The sequence below is a fragment of the Nematolebias whitei genome, chromosome 11, assembly GCF_014905685.2.
Source record: "Nematolebias whitei isolate Nwh7 chromosome 11, NemWhi1, whole genome shotgun sequence".
In the NCBI taxonomy this organism is placed as follows: domain Eukaryota; kingdom Metazoa; phylum Chordata; class Actinopteri; order Cyprinodontiformes; family Rivulidae; genus Nematolebias; species Nematolebias whitei.
In genome coordinates, this window is record NC_056508.1 from 42,694,932 (window position 1) to 42,716,780 (window position 21,849).

The 21,849-nt window shown below is 39.1% G+C and overlaps 1 protein-coding gene across 1 annotated transcript in view; it reads left to right on the top strand.

Annotated features, from left to right (window-relative positions):
• LOC119417330 (plexin-A1) overlaps positions 1 to 21,849 on the top strand; it is a 163,650-nt gene that overhangs the window by 93,305 nt on the left and 48,496 nt on the right. The gene's annotated exons all lie outside the window — the stretch shown is intronic.

A 21,849-nucleotide genomic window follows, 5' to 3' on the forward strand; every position in this document is an offset into this window, starting at 1 on the left:
TATATAACTGTATACAGGCAGACATGCATCCATAGCTATGTATAATTCAATTCAGTTCAGTTTATTTATATAACGCCAAGTCACAACAGACGTCATCTCAGGGCACTGAATAGAAACATTCCTATATACAAAGTAAGTTAATAACATTATTTATCTGAGGAGCAGACTGCTTTGAGTTTAACTCCATTGCAGACTCTCATCCTGAGCAAGCATAAAGTTGACAGTGGACAGGAAAAATACCCTCATGAAGAAGAGCCCTTTAGAAGAACCATGCTCAGGACTAGCGACCATCTGCTTCGACCAGCTGGATTTGAGAGGAACAGGAAGGAGGAACAGATACACAATGGCATATCGAGAATCACATGTTAAGATAGAAATGATTTCAAATGCCAACTATTCATTTGAAAAAATGAGGCAAATGTGTCCTTAGTAGTCTAATCTTATAGCAGCATAACAAGTCAACCCTAACTATAGGATTTATCAAAAAGGAATGTCTTAAAACTGGACAATGTGTCAGCCTCACAGACGAAAACTGGTTGTTGGTTCCACAAGAGAGGATCCTGATAACTGAAAGATCTTCCTCACATTCTGCTTTTGGAAACTCTAGGAACCACGAGTAAGCCTGTAGTCTGAGATCAAAGTGCTCTGTTAGGAAAATATGGTACAATAAGATCGGTAATATAAGATGGAGCTAGGTTGTTGAGGGCTTTGTAGGTTAGAAGTAAGACTTTGAATTATATTCTGAATTTGAACGAAGCTAAAACTGGAGAGATATAATCCATCTTGTCAGCTCTCATTAAAACTCTGGCAGCAGCACTGTATACCTGCACATTCATCAATATACCTGTTCATGATGCATCATTTTATTCCATAGTCATCCTTGTGATGGTCAAACTACCATGCTGGGTTTGGTATCTGAAATGAAAATTAAAGTAAAGGGATTGTTGCTGTGATAATATTTAAAATTTGGGGAGGCATTTATTCATCCATCCATCCATCTATCCATCCATTATTTATACCCACTTCTTCCTTTTCGAGTCACGGGAGGTCACTGGTGCCCATGTCCAGCCATCGATGTGCAAGAGGCAGGGGACATCCTGGACAGGTCTCCAGTCCATCACAGGGACACATAGAGACAAACGAGACAAACAACCATTCACTCTCTCACTCACACGTAGGGACAATTTACAGTTAACAATCAGCCTAACATGCATGTTTTTGGTCTGTGGGAGGAAACTGGAGTACATGAAGAAAACCCATGCATGCATGGAGAGAACATGCAAACTCCACCCAGAAAGGTCCCCGGCTGGGATTTGAACTGATGGTGACCTGCTCGCTGAAAGATGGCAGCTCTACCAACTGCACCACCTCGCTGCCCCGGGCCTTTATTCTTATACCACGCTGTATAACTCACAGAGCCTAATACTGTTCTTTATGTGTTAGTTACCTATTTATGTAGTGGTATTTTTATGTAAACACGTTGTACAGTATCACTGTCAAAGTTTTTGAGTGTTTTAGGACCAGCAGCATTGAATATGTTGACTTTAGACGCCCTTTTTGCATAGTTTATTTTGCGTTTGCTCTTTTTTGTGGTTGTTGAAACTAGCGTAGAGATGCATATTTCTCTCAGGTTGATGTATTCATTAAAACACTGCTTGAGTGGAGTCGTCTGAATCTGTTGAAAGAAGTGCACATTATGAGCCAGAGCTTGTTCTGCATGAGCGGCTCGGCAACAGTTTAGTTAACCATTGAGGCAGTGACCTTTTCAAAATGTGAAACTGCAACTCACCCGCTAAGACAGGCCTCTGGTATGATCTCTTTCCTTCTCTTTGTCATTTCTTGCATCGCTCTTGCTGTTGCTTTCCTATTTCATCACTTCTTTCTTATTTCTGTCCTTTCCACTTTTCCTTAAATTCACCCCTTCCATCCCTATGTTTTTTTGCAGTCCGTCCTTGTTTTTCCTGGAAAGCTTCATCTCCACACAGTTTTTGGAAGACAGTAGGCCACATTGTGACTGTGTTGATTTGGTAACTAGCAACTTTGCAGCATTGCCTCATTATTTATCATTAGTAAGCTGTTTTAGGCTCCAGATGTACACAACATGAATATAGATATGTAGATCAACCAGGGGTTTCATGCTGCTAATTAGCAGATGCATCAGCTTGATGAGTGAGCTGGTCAGACGGTCACGTGTTTGTATCAAGTCACCAAACTGCTGTAGCAGACAGGATTACACATAGATGCATACACTGATCAGCCACAAAAAAAAAAAAAAACACTGACAGGTGAAGTTGCTAACACTGATTATCTCATGTAATGTTTTGCAAGAGAAATTAGCATTTGGATCTTCAACAGTTTCTCATTGTGGCAGTCCAAGAACACCCAGTCGGCCAAGCATTTTCGCAAACAGCATTTGGCCTTTATGGCAGAGCTTTATGCTCGGCCACACAGCTTGAACTGCTTCAAAATGCCTTTAACTAATATGAGAAGGAGCCCAAGACATTAGCCAAAGCCCCAAAGTCGCCATGCCCCAATGTATTTTTTTTATTTTTATTCTTAGGATGCCACTCTGCAAACCACATGACTCAAAGGATGCCAAACACCTCCAGAGGCCATGTGTCATCTGGACCTACTACCCCAAACTAGCCAGTTGAATTTAATGTTTGAGTTGATCTTTAAATAATGAAAGTCAACCGTTTTATGAACATATTATTGTGATTTTAGAAGAAAGCCGTGGATCTTAACAACCATCTTTCCCTATTTGATCTCTAGTCCACTGAGCTTTCTCTTCTTTTTAAACCGCTCCCTCATCCTCTCAACAAGTCAATTAGCAGGAGCCAGACACCCTCTCCTTTTGTCTTTCAGCTATGGGTGTCAGAGTTACAGCTGTCTCTTTATTGTTTCAGACTGCTGGAACTCAGGCTGTTGGTACACAGCTCTGAGTAGCCCAGCTCGGAGGCTCTGAAGCTGGAACTGGCACAGATCAAACCTCCCTTCTCCCTCTGGATCGCTCTGGCTGGGGGAACTGCTTGCCATCGATAGGCTCAGCTGTGTGTCTGTCTGTCTGCGTGTGCCTTTGTGTGGGTCTGCACATACACATGTTAATTATTCAGAGTGTATTAAAGCTTAAAGATGCATCTCCAGATGCCCCTCTGATCATTGCCATGTTTAATGGTGAGAGACAGTTGATACGAGAAGCGGAAGGTGGAGCATCTATATAAAGCAAGGAGTGTGGCAGTGCTCTAGTTGTTGAAGAAAAATATGTTCTACTACAGCCACAATAATATACTATGCACATGGTTTATGTCATTAAAAAATAAATCATAATTCAATTCAGTTTATTTATATGGTGCCAAGTCACAACAGAAGTTGTCTCAGGGCACTGAACAAAAACATTCACATACGTAAAAAGACAGTTATTAAAAGTTCTCTAAGGAAGCAGACTGCGTTGAATCTTCACTTTGTCGCAGTCTCCCATCCTGAGCGAGCACAAAGGCGACAGTGGAAAGAAAAACTCCCTTTAACAGGAAGAAGCCTCCAGCAGGAGAAACGAACATAGAATGGCAGGTGCAGGTGAACTTTCTATTGGAAAAAAAGACAACAACAATTAAGATATAAATAATTACAAACAGAGTAGAGCAAGTGAAGACAGCAGCAGAGTGAAGAAATTAGGTTAATTTGTCCTCCAGCAGTCTAAGCCTAAAACAGCACAACTAAGGGATAGCTCAGGAAACCCAATCAAATCATAACTATAGGATTTATCACAAAGGAGACACTTAAGCCTAATCTTAAAACTGGACAATGTGTCAGCCTCACGGACAGAAGCTGGAAGTTGGTTCCACAAGAGAGGAGCCTGAAAACTGAAAGCGCTTCCTCCCATTCTACTTTTGGAAACTCTAGGAACCACAAGTAAACCTGCAGTTTGAGATTGAAGTGCTCTGTTAGGAAAATATGGAACAATAAGATATGTAATATAATATGGGGCTAGGATGTTGAGAGCTTTGTAAGTTAGAAGTATGATTTTGAATTATCTTCTGAATTTGACAGGGAGCCAATGGAGGGAAGCTAAAACTGGAGCGATATGATTTCTCCCACTAACTCTCATTAATAATAATAATAATAATAATAATAATGTCATCACAATGTCAGCACTGTATGTTTCCATACAATGGCGAAATTAGTCTCTGCATTTAACCCATCCACCACCAGGTGGTGCAGTGGGCAGCTATTGAAAGCGCCCGGGGGACATTTTGGGGATTAGACGTGCTGCCCAGAGACGCCACGTGATGTGCAGTGACTGGGGATCGAACCTGGGACTCTCGGGTCCCAAGCCGGCTGCCCTGCCTCTACACCATCTAACTCTGGCAGCAGCATTTTGGATCAACTGAAACATTTTTTTTTTTTTTTTTTAGAAGTGCAGATGTTTTTTTAAAACTGAAATTGCCTGTCCTTCAAGAACAATTATTTTAAAAAAAATAAATAAATAAATAAAAAAAACAGAGCTTTGCTATTTAATGCTTGTTGATAAAATTGTCTAATACCACCCCTTATGAAATCCAAATAAGAATGAGTCTATTATCATTTAACAGGAGTGCAAAAAGTAAAACAAAAAAAGACAAATATAACTTGAAAACATGACTTGTGGTGTGAATAGGCGTTCTGTCTTAGTGATGAGGTTCAAGGGTCTGAACAAGATTTGCTTTTAGTTAAAGTTGTCTCAGAATGCTCACTTTAATTGTCTCATTATGCTGGAAAGATGTCAGACTGGGCAGCCCATTTGTCAAAATTGCTCAAGGCCAGTTTGTCAACAAGCTTAGTAAAAAACAACAGATTCAGTCTGTTAGATGTTAATTTTGTAAAGAAGAAGAAAAAAAAGACTCGAATAGCAGCTTAAGTAGAGTTTAAACAAATCATAAAACAGAAGGAAGTAATGTTTGACAGTAATATGTGTCAAACGAAACATGATAAACTAACAGAAAAGGACAGTGCTTGTCGATGAGAGCAGAGAAGGAAGCTGCTGTTTAACCATCCATGAGACAAACTGACACTAGAGCGTTGTGACACAACCCATGCCTCACATCTTCTTAATATCTACTCAATAAATTCACATCATTATCGTTATCTGCCCAGATTTTTATTTCCTTGAAGCTAGACTGCAGGGAAACAATTAAATATGTACCAGGTTTGCACAGGATTGCCAAGGATTTGCTTTGATTGCAGAGCTTGAACCTCATTCAAATGTCACTGACATTTAAACCAAACGGGATTTAAAAGGTACATTTTTAAATTTGCCATTCTTTCCTCATTTTTCTTCATTTTTACTTGCAACTTATAGTGGGGCAGTTTGTAAACTTATCCAAGTAAACCTTCAAGAAATGTTTATTAGGTTTACTGACCTTAACGTCTCTCCAATGCCAAATGCTTATTAAATTTAACCTTACCCTGAGTTTTTTGAAGCTGGCAAGTAATCACTTGTGGAAATTTGATTTTAAGTGTTTTGATGTTGCCCACATGTTTCACTGGGTGAATTAAATGACCCTGAAACAGTTGAATGTTCTGAAGGGGAGAATTTAACAAGTGTTGGATTTTTTGTGTATTATTATTATTATTATTATTATTATTATTATTATTATTATTATTATTATTATTATTATTATTATTATTATTAATATCATCAACGTCACTGGTGTCGTCATCATCATTATTATTATTTTTGTTATTATTATTATTATTTGTTATTTAAGGATACCACAACTATTTCTACATTTGACAAATAACTTCAGCAGAGGCAAACATATTTTAAAAAAGTTCATCTATTTATTTTCATTTATTTAGTTTCAATACCTAAAATAAATTAAATCTGTACAAATAAACCAGACTTTTCAAGTTTGTTTTTGGTTTTGAAGAATGAATCAGAACAGGGTTGTTTAAGAGTAGCAAGCTTAAAAAATTATTATTATTTTTTTTTTCTGAACTGTATACTTTGTAGCTTTTTAATTGGGGACAAAATGCAGTCATAAAAAAAAAGATCTCTTTGCTTAAATACTATAGTTTCGCCTTCTACCATATTGTTCTGCTAAATTACTATTGACTTTGTCATTAGTACAGTTGCAAACTTTAACAAAGTGTGACATTATTGTTGCTATTTTAGGAGGCCAGAGCAGATTTCACATAACAAGTGAGAGGACGATTTTCAACCAACCTCTGCCCAAGATACTTTTATACTAAAATTAACAACTAGCACCAACAAACTGTTTTTTAATGGGGGGTTTTCATGATGGGAGTGAGCTGTTTGTGGGATTCAGTTTGGTTCGGTGCGCTACTCAGACTGAAGAAGTCCTTTGGATGAAGGATGAAATGTCTCAGCAACAAAAGAAACCAGCCAGATGACCTGAATGAACATTGCTGGATTTACACCTGGATTATTGAGCATGAACTTCGGTGCATGCTAAAACTAAATTTAATAATGAAAAAGTTAGGTGCCTTAAGTATCAATTGTGTAAATTCTTTGTATCTCTTGTAAATGAGTCCCTGAGGCTCAATGGGATTAACCTGTGTAAATAAAGGTTGAATGAACTTAGTGATCCAGAACATGGTACATGCCAAATAAAGTAAAACTAAATGAATAACTGGGCTTCTATTCTGTGGCTGAAGATGTTCGCTACCACTCTGGGAGGCTTTATAAATCCAAAAAATGTCTAGAGTTTGTGAGTTCAAGCTTTATAGAACTGCATTGAGAGGCCTCATTATGTACCTAGATTCACCTGCAGATTAGACTGGAGTTACTCGCCCCCCTACAATGGAGGCTCATTAGACTCTTTGTTTGCCTGGATCATGAGACGGATGTTTTGGTTAGATGCATGAAGGTGTGAATTGAAGTGAAACTGGCTGGGAGACTCCAGGACCATGTATACTTCATCTGAAGTGCCAAAATCAGCTTCGATTGAAAATAGTTTAATTTTGTTCTCAGAGTCACCAAACTTTTTCCTCACTGACACTCTGTATGTGCCAAATATTGTGTGCTTGGTCAGAAGTTTGTGGGCGTGTTCGTCTATGTGGAAATGAAGTCGGCCATTCAGCCGTACGACTAAACAAACACTAAATTAGTCAAATGGCCTAAAACTCCTGGTTGAAGATTGCACAGACGTTGTGTAAGGAGGAGTCTGCTGAAAAGTGTGGTGCTTCTTTCACCACAGATTTGTGACCAAACAGCAAATGCAGGGACGGAGTAGGGCCTATGACGGGAAGCAAAATGCACGGTGAGGTAAACCGCAGTGGGAGGAGTTTCCCAAGAGTGTGTGTGATAAAATGTTCCTCAACCACATGGAAATGCGTCAACTGTTCAGTTTTGGATGGAGCAGGCCTTTAATGATGCATTGTAGGTTTTTGAAAGTTCAAACCTGAGACCTCTTCTGTTTAAAGTTTTTTTTTTTTTTTTTTTCTTGTTGGAATTAAATAGCTTCCTTCGCCCCATCTCAAACCATCTGTCTTCTCTGTCCAAAATGTGATCCTTTTGATCCTCAAGCGTGTCCTTTATCCTTGAGATGTAAATGAACAGCTGAGGCTTGTTCTGAAGAGCTAGTTGTTCTGTGATGAGAGGTTGTTTAGTTTCTCCAATATACAGGTCTGAACACTCCTCACTGCATTGAACTGCGTGCACCGAACCGCTCAGCTTGGGTTTGGGAGGTTTACCCTTAGGATGGAGCTGCCTCTGTCTCAGGGTCCTGTTAGTTTTGAAATGCGCTAGGATGTCGTGTTAGCAGGAAATCCTTCCGAGTTTCTCAAATACTCCAGCAACATAACAAGGTTTTTGTGTTTTTTCTTCTCCCTGTTCTCTTCTGTGGCTTTTTATTTTATTTTTAGGTTGCGTCACTGATTTGACATATGCCCAGTTAGAATATCCTCAGGTTTGGAGAGTGTTTTTGATGTAGTTGTGTTCTTTTTCCTTCCCGTCTGTCTTTATGGGGACATGTTACCATGTTGAGTTTTAATGACAGAAAGTTTGTGCACAGTGGGCGGTGAGAGTCAAACAGAAGCTGCTGATCTGTGCGAGTTGGTTTCATGTCATTGTTGAGGCTTCCATCGCTTCCCATGTCCACCAGTCCAAAGTAGTAGAAATGTTGAAGAGATGCATCAACCCTGTGGACAACAACGTCAAGATTACCAGATGATGACGAGCTGTTGTTGTTTCTCCACATCTACCTCCTTAATTGTAATGGTTGTGCTTCCAAAAGGATAGCATGAAATTCTAATGTGTTGCACTCACCAATTAGCAACTTTTATAAAAGTACAAACTAAAATAAAAATGTTTGGATTGAGCCATAATGAAAATGGTGTTTTATTAAAAATCTGCACTACAGCACATAATGGCATGAAGCCTTTATCTTCACAGCTTCAACCATCTCCCATCCTATTCCTTTCCTTTTCCCTACAGAAAAGGGCTGCAGGGAGTGGGCGGACACTCCAAAAGGCTTCCAGCACATTTCAAAGTGCCTTTTATTGAACAGAAGAGTTCCCGATCTGCTGCAGTCGAGTGCTTGGCCTCTTTCCACCTGAGACTACAACTAGGAACTCCACATTTGAGCAACATAGATGAAAAGTTTTCTTGTTCAAATGAAGCAGAAAGGATGAGTCACAAATTCATAACTCAAGATGAAACAAGATTTGCAAACAAGAGCAAACACTTAAATAAGTTATTACGGCCTGAAAAACTGATATGTTTCACTTTGTTTAATTGTGGAACTTTTTCATTAAGGACAAGAAACTTTTTAGTGATAAACTATGTGGAAGATATAAACGTGTGTCTGCGATTATAAAAGTTGGTACAGTATTCCCTCATTTATTGCGTGGGTTCCGTACCCAGAAGCCCCGCGATAAGTGAAAAACCACAAAGTAGGAATTGTAGTGGTAGTTTATTTTAATATATATAGTATATATATATATATATATATATATATATATACATACAGAAGACTGTCGCTACTTCGCGGTTCGTTTATCGCAGACTCGCTCTATCGTGGTTTTTCAAAATAAGATTGGACATGACACACAATTGGCTAATTGATGGACGAGCCGCACAATCGACATGGGATTTTTATTTAACAATAATTATTTTTAATTATTTAGAACCTGCTGCACATTTGTGCAGCCCACACTATAGGATAAGCTTCCAGCTGCAGCTGATCAGCTGTTCTCTGTGCAGAGTGGATAAATGGGCGTGGCCAAAAGCACTTGCAAGTGGCAAAGAGCAGAGGAGGCAGAGAGCTGAAATCATGACATTCTGTAGTCTTCGTTTTTAGTTTAGAAACATTGTTTAAATTATTGCAATAGTCTGAGAAGGGTATAAAATGCCTATATATATATATATATATATATATATATATATATATATATATATATACTACTTGTACTACTATTCCTACTTTGCGTTTTTTCACTTATCGTGGGTCTTCAGGGTACGGTCACCCGCAAAACCCTTCCCCCACACTTGCAATATTCTAAACAATGTTTCTGAACTGTAAATGCTCTTAAAGAGCACAGAATGTCATGATTTCAGCTCTCTGCCTCCGGCTGCCCTCCCGGCCACGCCTACTTCTCTGCGCAGCACGGAGATCAGCTGATCAGCTGCAGGAGGAAGCTACTCTAATATCGGCGGGCTGTACACAGGTGCTAAATCATTTAAAATAATTTATTTTAAATAAAATATCGATGCAGAGTGTGCGGCTCGTCCATCAGACAGCGATTGTGTGTCGTGTCCAATCTTATTTAGGAAAAACCGCAATAGAGCGAGTCCGTGGAAAATGATTTGCGAAGTAGCGAGGTACTCCTCTACTTTCAATATTGGCATGTTCATGCTGACCTTGAAAGGTTAGCTGATTTTAGATGGGTCACAGAAGTCTGATCTTTTTTTTTTTTTAACTGGGGCAGGAGTTAAAATGGGTTATGAGCCTATTTTGGGATGGCTCCCATGCGAGAAGGTGTACTTTGTAATTTTCCACTATTAGCATATATCAAAGTTCATCAGATTTTTGTCCAGCAAAGAGCACAGGACTGTTCTTACTGAACACATTTCTGTGTAACTTCTTGTCTGCCATGCATCCACTGTGCCACCCTCAGAGAGTTACCCCCCCCCCCCCACACACACACACACTCACACAAACATTTTTAGAGGCTCCTATTGATCTTCTGGCTGATGCTTATCATCTACACTTTTCTCTTTGACCATCCAAACTCGATAGCATCCCAGTAGATACACAATCACACTTGTCCATCAGAGATAGCACAGAGAGCGCTGCCATTCTAATGGAGACACGATGAGGACTTGAGTATAGTCAGTCTAATAGAGTTCTCAGTAAATGCAGGATCTTCATATGTTTCAAAAATTCTGGTAATTTACCAGCAACACTGGTAAATTACAACAACGCTATATCATAGCACAGGGCGATTGACTGATTAGCGCAGTTAGCCTCTTAACAAATATTTGTAAGCATGATTTTACTGGCTATTTAAAACTCTGCCTTTATAAATGTCCTGAAGCCTCATCCTAAGTTTAGTTTTTGTAGTTTTAAAATACGTTTGTAAACTAACAGAAATGTATATCAAAACCTAATCATCCAAATAAGACACACCTACAACCAGTGATGACCACAGCTGTGTTCACTTTAAAAATATTGTAAACCATCCTTCTTCCAGAATGTAAATTACTATGAATATAAACTAGTGGGGTTGTATCACTGTGTTCAGGTTCAGGTACATTTGTCAAACAAGGAATTTATCAACCGATCCTAGTGTCCAAAACAAAGTAAACAAGCATCAATAGTAATATAGAAAACCAGAAAACATATCACGCCTTCAAACCACATTGGGGCCAACATTTAACCTCCTAGGACCTGACATCCACATATGCAAGAGTCCAGGTCTTAGGAGGTAAAAAAAATGTATTTTGATAAAATGATATCAGTTATATTAATACTACATTTCAGTGTACAAATATAAGAAGTTTCAATGTTTACTAGGAATACTTTTATTTTGGGGAAAAAAAAAAAGTGCTCTCACAGGAAACCTTCCTAAACAACCAAGAACCATATACAGGGACCAGAGACTCCACATATTTCCTACACACATTTACTACTGCATTTAGTTAGGAAATACACACACACACAAAAAAAGTTGAAAACTTGTGAATGATACAAAAGACTAGTTTTTAAAGTTCTTTTTGTTGACAGAAAAAAACAGGTTTTTTTTTTTTTGGATGAAATGCTAATTTTATATTTATGTTTTTCAAATGTGTGAAAAAAAAAATCCTGTTTTCATGACTGGGATGTTCGTTCTGCCTAATGTCAACATTTTGGCGCTTCAATCAGAACCAAACACACTGCGCTGTGTTTTATTCAGTTAATGGAATATCTAATGATTAAATAATTGTGTAAATCTATATTTTTTAAAGATGAATCGTCATTGCTCCAGTTTAAACTTTATGATTATAGTTTATTTATTTAACCTTGCAAATTCTTTTGCAAGGCAGGCTTGAGCTTAAAGGCATGCATGTTGTTGGACTGTGAGATAAAACCAGAGTACACGGAGAAAACACACAAACTGCACACAAAGTGTTCCCAGATCTAAACCAGGGATTGAACCCAGGACCTTCTTGCTGTGAGGCACATGTGCTAACCACTTATCCATCGTGTTATCTGTGAATCAACAAAAATGATTTAGCTGATCTATGTACATTTGTATGTCAATTTTAATTTTTATTTATATGATGACTGATTTGAATATGACTGAATAAGAATTTTCTTCTTTCTGCACCCTTTTCATTCAATGTTTTTTTTAATTTGTTCTGTTTTGTTTCTTTAAATGAATGAATGAATAACAATGAATAAATGAAATTGACCAAAATGTTTTATAGTCAAGCCACTGAACAGTGCAACAAAATAAAATACTTGTTTTAAACACTTAAATAAAAGGCATTTCAATTTACATAAAGGCACAATCTCTCACACTATATGGGATGAGATGGTGTAGGGGCAGGACAGCCGACTCAGAACCCAAAGGTCCTGGGCTCGATCCCAATTCATTGCACATCTCGTGGTGTCTCTGAGCAGGACACCCAATCCCGAATCGCTCTCCAGGCGCCCACATAACTGCCCACTGCACCACCCGGGTGCAATGGGTTAAATGCAGAGCACCATTTTCATCGTTGTATGGGAACATAGAATGATGACAACACATAGCACTTTATTATTTATTATTATTATTATTATTATTAATCAAAGTCAATCTATCAACATCTCATATTCTATTTAATTTCAAAGCTAAGGCATAACGATTAGTCTGAGCTGCGTGTATATTGGAAGCTAAACTGTTCCAGAAGTTTGTAGCAGCTACAGTCGTTTGTATTTTAATCAGGATATTGGGGCATGTAGCAGTAATTGGCTCGGTCACCGTGGTACTTTCCTGGTGTAGAAATGTTGAGATAAAGTATAGAATAAAGGATGAGATCTGCTGTGGTGACGGCGTGGTCCATTATGTGTTTGTTACTTTCTGTTTTGTTTTCTCTAAGGGTATTAAAGCTATATTAGTGTCTCAAACGTAGACATAGCAGGGCAGATTGTGCTTCTTTCTTCTGTCTGAGACATTTAGTCTTTATATCAGTTCTTTTTCATGTGTGCGCGTGCATGTGTGTGTGTGTGTGTGTGTGTGTGCGTGTGCATGCATGTGTGTGTGTGTGTGCCCTGGTCAATGGGGTCTCGCCCCCTTTTTTCTGAAATGCTTCACTGGACTGTGACGCTAATCCCCTGGGACCATCCATGCTGCAGTGATCCGTCCAACACACACACACACACACAAACAAATGCACACAGACAAACGCACACAGACCACCTCATCCATCATACTCTGAGGTTGTCTGTGCCTTCATGAGGTAGCCTCATTGGTGACAACCAGCAGCCGTTTGTGTATCCCGTTGCGCTTCTGACATCACTCTAGATGGATGAAAATCAACTAAAAGTCAGAAAAAGAAAGTAAACAAACACATGACAACCTTTTGTGTGTCAGAGCTAAATGCAAATTAAACAAACGCCGCCTTCTCCGCTGCCTGTCATCTTTAGCATGAGTAAACTCGCTTCTTTGTTGTCTTTTACAGACAGATTCCCAGTGCTATTCTATAAACACCCTCCTACTTCTGTGAATGCAGTGCACATTTCCTATTATTTTTCTCCTCCGTCTCACAGCCACAGGATGTGGATAACAAAGTAGGGGGTAAGAGAAAGGAGAAGTGATTTAGGGCATGAAGGCTGTGGAGGAGAGGAAAAGTCAATATGAAAATGCAGCAGGGCGTCCTAGTCAGCTGGAGTTCATGACTGCAGGCATCGTCATGTTAAATAAACCACAGGGCAGGTAGAGACCTGAGGGGGAGGGAAGATCAAATGCTAGAAACGTGAACTGAGCAGAAGAGATTTGGATAGAAGAGCATACCGGTTTTAAACCAGTACAGTTAAAGCTTTAGACACTTTGTTGTGTAATCACTCACAGTATTGTAAGTTTTCTGGCCAAAACTACTAAAACGCCAACATCTTCAAATGATGATCTTCAGAACTATTTTAAAAGGAAAGTTATAGTTTTCTCAAATTGTTTCATCACATTTTTCATCTAAAGTGTTTGCAATTATTATTTGTTTTTCACCACTGAGCCAAGTACATACACCAACACAGAGCCTTCAGGACTGACGTCTTGACTGACTGAATGACTTCCATATTTCTTTATGTCCTTCCTTCCTTCCTTCTTTCCTTACTTCCTTACTGTCTTAATTCCTTCCTAACTTCCTTTCTTCCTTCCTAACTTCCTTTCTTCCTTACTTACATCCATATTTCCTTCCTTCCTTCCTTCCTTCCTACCTTACTTCCTTACTTATTTCTGTGTATCCTTACTTCCATAATTCCTTCTTTCCTTCCTTTCTTCCTTCCTGACTTGCTTACTTTATTCCGTCCTTCCCTACTTCCTTCCTTCCTTTCTTCCTTCCATCCTTACTTTCTTACTACTTTTCTTACTTACTTAAGTCCTTTCATCCTTCCTTCCTTCTTAACCTTCTTCCTTCCTTCCTTTCTTACTTCCTTCCATACTTCCTTCCTTTCTTTCTTTTTTATGTAATTTCTTCTTTCCTTCCTAAATTCCTTCCTTCCTATCTTACTTCCTTACGCCTTTACTTCCTTCCTTTCTTAATCCCTTCCTTCCTTCCTTCCTTCCTTCCTTAATCCCTTCCTTCCTTCCTTCCTTCCTTTCTCTCTTCCTTACATCCTTCCTTTCTTATATTTCTTACTCACTCACTCGCTCGGTCACTCGAGAAATGTAATATAATGTTTCTGCAACAAGTAACATGACAATTGCAGTCGACTCTATTGTGCATGTTTTTAAAACATAAACACTTATTGTCAATACTCTGAGAGCTAATGGCATTTATTTCCTGCAGTAAAAACCTGAATTTGTAAGCAGACATGCCAGGAATGGTGATTTTTAGAAGTTTTTTTATTCTATTCAGGGCATGAACTTTGATTTCTTGTCCATTTTTCTTTCTTTTTTCTATTGGGCATCATCAATGTGAACACCAGCTTTTGGGAAATCAAATATGTTCTAAACACATAATTAAGCTGTAGATCAGAGTGTGTACATCCACAGACTCTATAAGAGGCCGATAGAAACCTAATAGAGATTTTACGGTGTTGGTGCGGAGCAGCAGCAGCAGCAGCTCAGATTAATTTCTCTCTGAAGGTTTACCTTCCCCTTCTTTGATCACAGCCTCTGTGTGTTTGGCCCCTAGGCTACTGTAAAACACTCCACAGGCCTGAGCACTGGTTTACTGCACAAAGCCAGAGGGCAAGATTTAGCTTTGGATTGGTGTCAGTGTGAGTTGGAGAGTGGGAGGCAGTGAATGTGTACATGTTTGTGTTTATTATTATGTATTTTGAACCTATCGAGAAAGAGGTAACACACAAACATGTCTGTATTACTTATCTGGGAGTTCAATTACCGTATTTTCCGCCATACACGGCGCACCGCCCTATAAGTCACACCGGTCCAAAATTGTCTAATAAAGTGGAAAAATCCCTAAATGCGTTGCTTTGCCATATAGGTCGCACTTATTATGTGACACTGCTGACGTTTGTTATGCGTCACCGATGACAACCTGGAAATGTATATATGCCAAAAAATATGGTAGTTAGATAAAGCTATGTATGATTTCCATACCTTGTTCTGTTTCATACTTGACCTCTTCCACTCTCACCCCCCACTTTAATAAACAGATGTGTTGCTCTTAAGACCATGCCTTCTGAAACCCCATCCTCCCTTCTTCTTACTTTATCTCTCTCACTCTTTCTCATCTGGTGGTTCATCACCACCCATCCTCTACATAACTTTTTATTTTTTTATTTTTTTATCCCTGACTTATGATGTAGTAAATTTAGATCCTAACAAGACATTCCTTCAGATGATTTACTTTCGTCGCTGTACAGAGGAGTAACCATGACTGGCAAGAACCCAGAAATGGATCTAAAGTAAATCTTACTGGGGAAAAACTAGGATTTTTTTTTTTTTTTTTCTGTTAAAAAAAAACCCAGCAAGAATGTGATCGTGGGAGCAAAAAAAAGGAGTAAAAGGACAGAGAATGTAAAAAAGATCAAGTGTGAGCAACGAGAAGAGTAAAAAAGACGGGGGAGAAAGGGATGCATTAGAGAAATCCCCCAGGTAAAGGAGATTGTTGTGTCTCATTGTGTTGAACTGCTCCACTATCTGATGCAGACTCAGCTCTGACACCTGTCACCACTCCTAATGAAACGGCTCCCACAATCCTCTGCTCCTCAAGCTTTTGTTCACTCTGCCTCCTTTGTGCGATTCCGTCGCTTTTTTCCTTTTATGGGTTTGTGCAGTCGTGTCTTTTGCACGATACATGTAAGCTATGAGGGAAACTTTGCTTGTGTGTTTCAGCTTGTGTGTGTTATTCAGCGGCATGCCGTACAGTGCTTCTCATTATGCCGCAGATGCATCTCTAATAAGGACGAATGAAGCGAATGTGAAGTGGTCTCCGCTTGTTTGTGTGCACCCCTGTGCATGTAGATGGCATCAGGCAGGTGCACAATAGGAGCAGATGCTTGATTTTAGTAAACATGAACAATGACTGCTACCTGAAACTCGGCGAGCCGGTAAAAGGTTGCTTTTGATTGTGTGTTTCTTCTCACCGCCATTTCTCAGCTCATCGTTTGCAAAGACGGAAGCAATGAATTGAGAATCTGACAAAAAGAGAAGCTTTTAGTTTTTGAAGCAACGTTAAAATAAAACGCGTTCCATTCGGTGGCGTGACATTTATATCGGCAGATCAGTAAGAGAGGCACCGGTGTGTTCGCTTCCTTTCATCGCCGCCAGATACTTCCTCTCTCTTTTAATTCCACAAGATGCTTTAAATGATTGTGTTGTCTTGGTTTCTCGGCTTTTCGGCGTTGTTTTTCATATTAATCAAGGTTAGAATCAGTTTGTTAGCAGTCTGCCAGCATATGTGACTGCTTTAAATTTTGTCTGTCAGCCTCACTAACTAAGAGTGTGCTTCGCTGAGCTTCCTGGCATTGATTTGATCTCTTATCACTCTTCTGTTTCCTGATCACTGACTTCCCACTCTGTGAAAAAAATAAATAAATAGAAAAGAAAAAAAAAAACTGAACTTCTATTTTGCAGAATAGAAGTTAAGTTGGTTGTGTTTTGCTTTTTAATTTTCTATCTGCCTTATCCCTAAAGGCCCCGTGCTACCTTGCATGAATTATGGGTGCGACTCCTGACACGGACCAGAATCGGTGTTTATGTGTGAACAGTACGAGTAGTTTCTCCCAGCATTGTGGATGTAATTTAAACATGTAGGAACACCACCTGTCAGAGCTCAAACAGCACAATATAATCACATTGCTGCCTGCTGCAGATTACATCTACTAGCATATTCAGTTGTTTCGTTGACTTGGTCCTTCTGACGGTGAAGCGATGAAAAACCTGAAAAGCTCTGAGGTGTATTAGTATCTACAGTAATAAGGTCAGTGGTGTTTTGTTAAAAGAGGTGGGACACAATCTTATTTACCTTAAAGCACAGAGCCCAGCCAAAGTCTTAAAGTCCTCCATCGCTGAGCTTGGGTTGATTACAGAGAAAATCATAATACTGAAGACGAACAAATAGCTGTGTCCTCCATACACTTTAAATCATACCTGATATTCTTGTCATAGTTTTCAATCCTTCTAAGGATCCGGCGTCTCTTCTCCGGTGGTTTATTGTAGCCCAGCCATATGGAAAATGGTAAATGGACTGTACTTGTATATAACGCCTTTCTGTCTTATCAAGACACTCGAAGAATTCGAGATTTGTTCTAGAATTGTTCTAGAATTGCGTCGCTCAAGGTGGCTGCATGTTGGAGCAACTCTGTTACTTTCATTCTGAGATTTTCCTTTTGGAAACTTTAATTCCTCTTTTTCTGGATGTAAATCACATTTTTTTTGGATGATTGTTTCCTCTGGTATCAGATGCTGTGTAGCTGGAAGGATTTTTACAGAAACTTTTTTAGTTTTGGACATTTGTTATGATGCGTAACCATGGCAACAAGGCAGTTTCTACAACCAACAGCAGCTGATTAACATCTCAAAAGCTCAAGTAATATCTCAACTACAGCCCCAAATTTCAAATGAGTTGAAAAGGATGTTCTGTGGACGCATTTTCATCAACCTGCCAGCTGTGCTCGAGTGCCTGACCACTGAGATCCTGGAACTAGCAGGAAACATGGCTCATGACAGCGGAAGGACAGGATCGTCCATCAGCACCTACAGTTGGCTGTCCGCAGCGATGAGGAGCTCAACAAGCTGCTGGGAGGAGTGGCCATTGCCCTGGGAGGATTTCTGCCCAACATTCAGGTGATCCTGAAGCCCAGGAGGCCAACCAAGTGCAAGTAAACGGATCAACCTCTGTGGCCAGTTTTTTCAGATCTGCTATAAGACGGACCATCATAAGAGATCCTTCCCGCCCACAACCATCAACATCTAGAACAACTCTTTTATGAAACAAGGACAATGAGCTACAACAACATTTAATTTCCCTCTGGGATTAATAAAGTATTTTTGAATTGAATTGAATTGAAGCACCTTACACTCCAATATGTGCCCTCATTTACCCATTCATGCAGCACTCTACTAGATCTATACAAAGACTAATCAGTGCTTTATCTCATTCATACATCGATGGGACACACATAGGAGGCAATGATGGTTTCAGTGTCTTGCCCAGGGACACTTCAGCACGTGACTGCTGGTGGAATCGAACCCCCAACTCTCCCATTGGAGGTCAACTGCTGTAACCACTCAGCCACAGCCGCCCTGATGCTGGTTTTCCTCCGTCGACCATTTGTCAACAAAGTGAAATGAGCTCACAGACAGTGTTTTGGGTTTTCTCCTCAAGTTCACATTTTTCAGCCACATTCTTCTTAACTCCTCATCTGCAGGTAGATAATAGAAACTGTACCTCTTTTCACAGGAACACTTTTTTTTGTTGTTGTTTTGGGTCCATTTAAAAAACTCTGTTGTTGTAGCCACTGATTTAGTTTGGTCTGGTTGTTCATGCAACCGTGAACACAACAGGTACCTGAACTCAGCACGGCTATTTTATAAAACTTTATGGAAGCTAAATTATTGTGAACAAAACAAAAACAGTGTTTTATCTGATAAACTGAATGCAAATTACTTTAAAATAAACCATGATTCGTGTTCCGCTACCATAGTTAACCAATGCTTACTGCTACTTCCTGTGTCTGACAGGAAGTTGTACCCATAATCATTTATACAGTAGAGACCGCAGGAGTACGTTAGATAGAATAAAAGACCAAGTGATTTTTTTTTCTCATTTTTTTAGTCGTTATAATAAAATTACACATCATAAGTTTGCCATAACATCAGTCACAATGTTTCAAACTTGTTCTGCTGTTATGAATATTCCCCTAATACTATAAAATTTGATGTTTTTTGGGGCTTCATACTGAAACTGCAAGGGAAACTTAAAGAAATTGTATTTTTTTGTGTGTGTGACGAGCAGAAGGCAATATGTCTAAACATATTCCTTTCACTTTATCATCTTTGACATCACAAACTTTTTTTAAGGAATTAATGTATTCACACATTTGCTTTTATTCAGTGTAAATCTTGAATAAAACACCAAAGAACCTGAATCAAAGTTCAAGACAACTTTATTATCCCCAAGGAGCAATTAGTTTTACGGCTGGCACTAAAACAAAAAGCATAAATGTACAAACACATTACAAGTTAACAGTTAAAGGTTGACAGCAGATACAATAAACTAATTCTTGAACTAGTTTATCATCTTACACATCAAAAGAAAAACCCTTGAATTGAATACTTCCACAACATATGTGCAGTTTTTAGAGATGTTAAGTCAATACAATTCGAACACTGCCCTAGAAGGATATCAAACAGCTACATTATCATTTACGATACAGCTGATTTACAGTTATAGAAGCTGAAATAAACAGAATGGAATACAAATTTCATTGTTGAACAACGATGTATCATACACTTTGACAGTTTCATAATGTTATTATTTTATTTTCAGGATGAATAAATGCTTAGGAGTCAATTATTATGGTCCAAACCTGCCGTTTTTGGAAATTTTTCTTGTTGGGGTGTCAAACTCTGTTACAAGCAAATGGAAATTTTCAGTTGGTACATAACTCAAGTCAGATACCTGACCTCTTTTCTTGTCTGCAGGGTTCTCAACAAGAGTTTGGTCTCATTTGACATCCCTGTTACTTTTTCCACATCAGATTTAAAGATTACCATAAAATATTATTGGCTTCAAAGTTGGTCATCTTTCATGAGAAGTCTGCACCAAATAAGACGCTTGTTTTCTAAGCAAAATGAGAAGTGATGAAAATATTTCACATTGAAAGTATAATCTTGGGGTCCAGATAAGATGTTACCAAGGGCCACATTTGGCCCTCGTGCCTCGAGTTTGACACGTGGGGTTGAAATGTACTCATTGCAAAGTCATGAAGACTGGACAAAAGAAATCATAAAGTTAAAAATAAATAAAATAAAATAATAATAACAATACTTTTCTCACATTGACATTTAATGTGTCTAATTTAAAAATTCATGACTGCTTGAAAATAGGTGACATATTACACTTAGCATCTTTTTTTTTTGTTTACGTGCACGGACTAATGTAGCACAATGACGTTACTCAAACTTCTACATCAGGGCTACACAACTGGCAGCCCGAGGCCCAAATCAGGCCCACGGGTGAGCTCAGTTTGGCTCACCAATGGGTTCATTTTTTAAATTTAACTAGATTTTAAACTGCAAAACAAACTTACTTAATCCAACAATGGATTAAAGGTATGGTCAGGTCATCTGGATGGTTTATTTTGTTGCTGAGACGTTTCATCCTTCATCCAAAGTACTTCTTCAGTTTGAGGAGCCCACCAAACCAAACTGAATCCCACAAACATCTCATTCCCAGAGTGGAGCAAAAAAAAACAGTTCGCTGGTGATAAGATGGCCTCCGGGGCCTGCCCTCTCCCCCGTCAACTCCTCTAAGGCAGCCATGTCAAAGTGGTTCAAAATGGGGGAGAGGGCAGGCCCCAGAGGCCATCTTATCACCAGTAAACATTTTTTTCCCCACTCTGGGAGTAAACTGTTTGTGGGATTCAGTTTGGTTTGGTGGCTCCTCAGACTGAATAATAATAATAATAATAATAATAATAATAATAGTAATAATAATAGTGTGTTATGTATTGTCATCATTGTATGTTCCCATACAATGGCGACATTGGCTCTCTGCATTTAACCCATCCACCACCAGGTGGTGCAGTGGGCAGCTATTGAAAACGCCTGGGGAGCAACTGGGGATAGGGTGTGCTGCTCCGAGATACTATGAGATGTGCAATGACTTGGAATCGAACCTGGGACTTTTGGGTCCTGAGTCGGCTGCCCTGCATCTACCCTATCGAAGTCCTTCAGATGAAGGACGAAACGTCTCAGCAACAAAATAAACCGTCCAGATGACCTAACTGAACATTGTTCGATTTATACCTGGATTAAGGAGCATGAACTTTGGTGAAACGTACCGGTACTTAATGACAATAACTGCTGGATGTCTGGCCCTTGAGCTCTTGGCTTTCAGTAACTGTGGCCCCCAGAGCAATTCTGTTGAATAGCCCTGTTCTACAGTTTTTTTTTTTTTTGTTTAGTTGTTTGTTTGTTTTTGTCAGATTCAATCAAAGATTCTAAACTGAATGCAGCCCCTCATTTCAGAATAGCTGTAAAACTACTGGCATAAACCATTTAAAATGGCACCATTACATATGGTTAAGTATATATATATATATATCAACTCATACTTTGCATCGAGTACGTTTAAGAGCAGTCATGAAACCTTGATTGGATGAGCTGCAGCATCACTTCTGTCACTGTATTAAACTGGACTGGTTGACAGTATGGAGGTGCTGCTCTCTTCTAGGGTTTCCAGATACCCAAGAGCTGCCACTGCCTCGTCCTTTTGTGCACACAGATGAAATAAGAACATCCTTTGGTGGCTTCTTTTGGGCCAAAACATGTCTAATATCCATAAAAGCTTCATTAATATGGAGAGGGGGTTGATTCCAAATTGGCTTGTACTCTCTTTAACGATTTACTGCTACATTCAATTTTCAGTGTTTAATAAAAAAAGCAGAGTTGATCCTCATGAGTGTTGATAATTTGTAAGAGGGTTTTAGGCTAGTTGATGTCAGCAGAAGAACAAAGGGAGCCGGGATGCTTGTG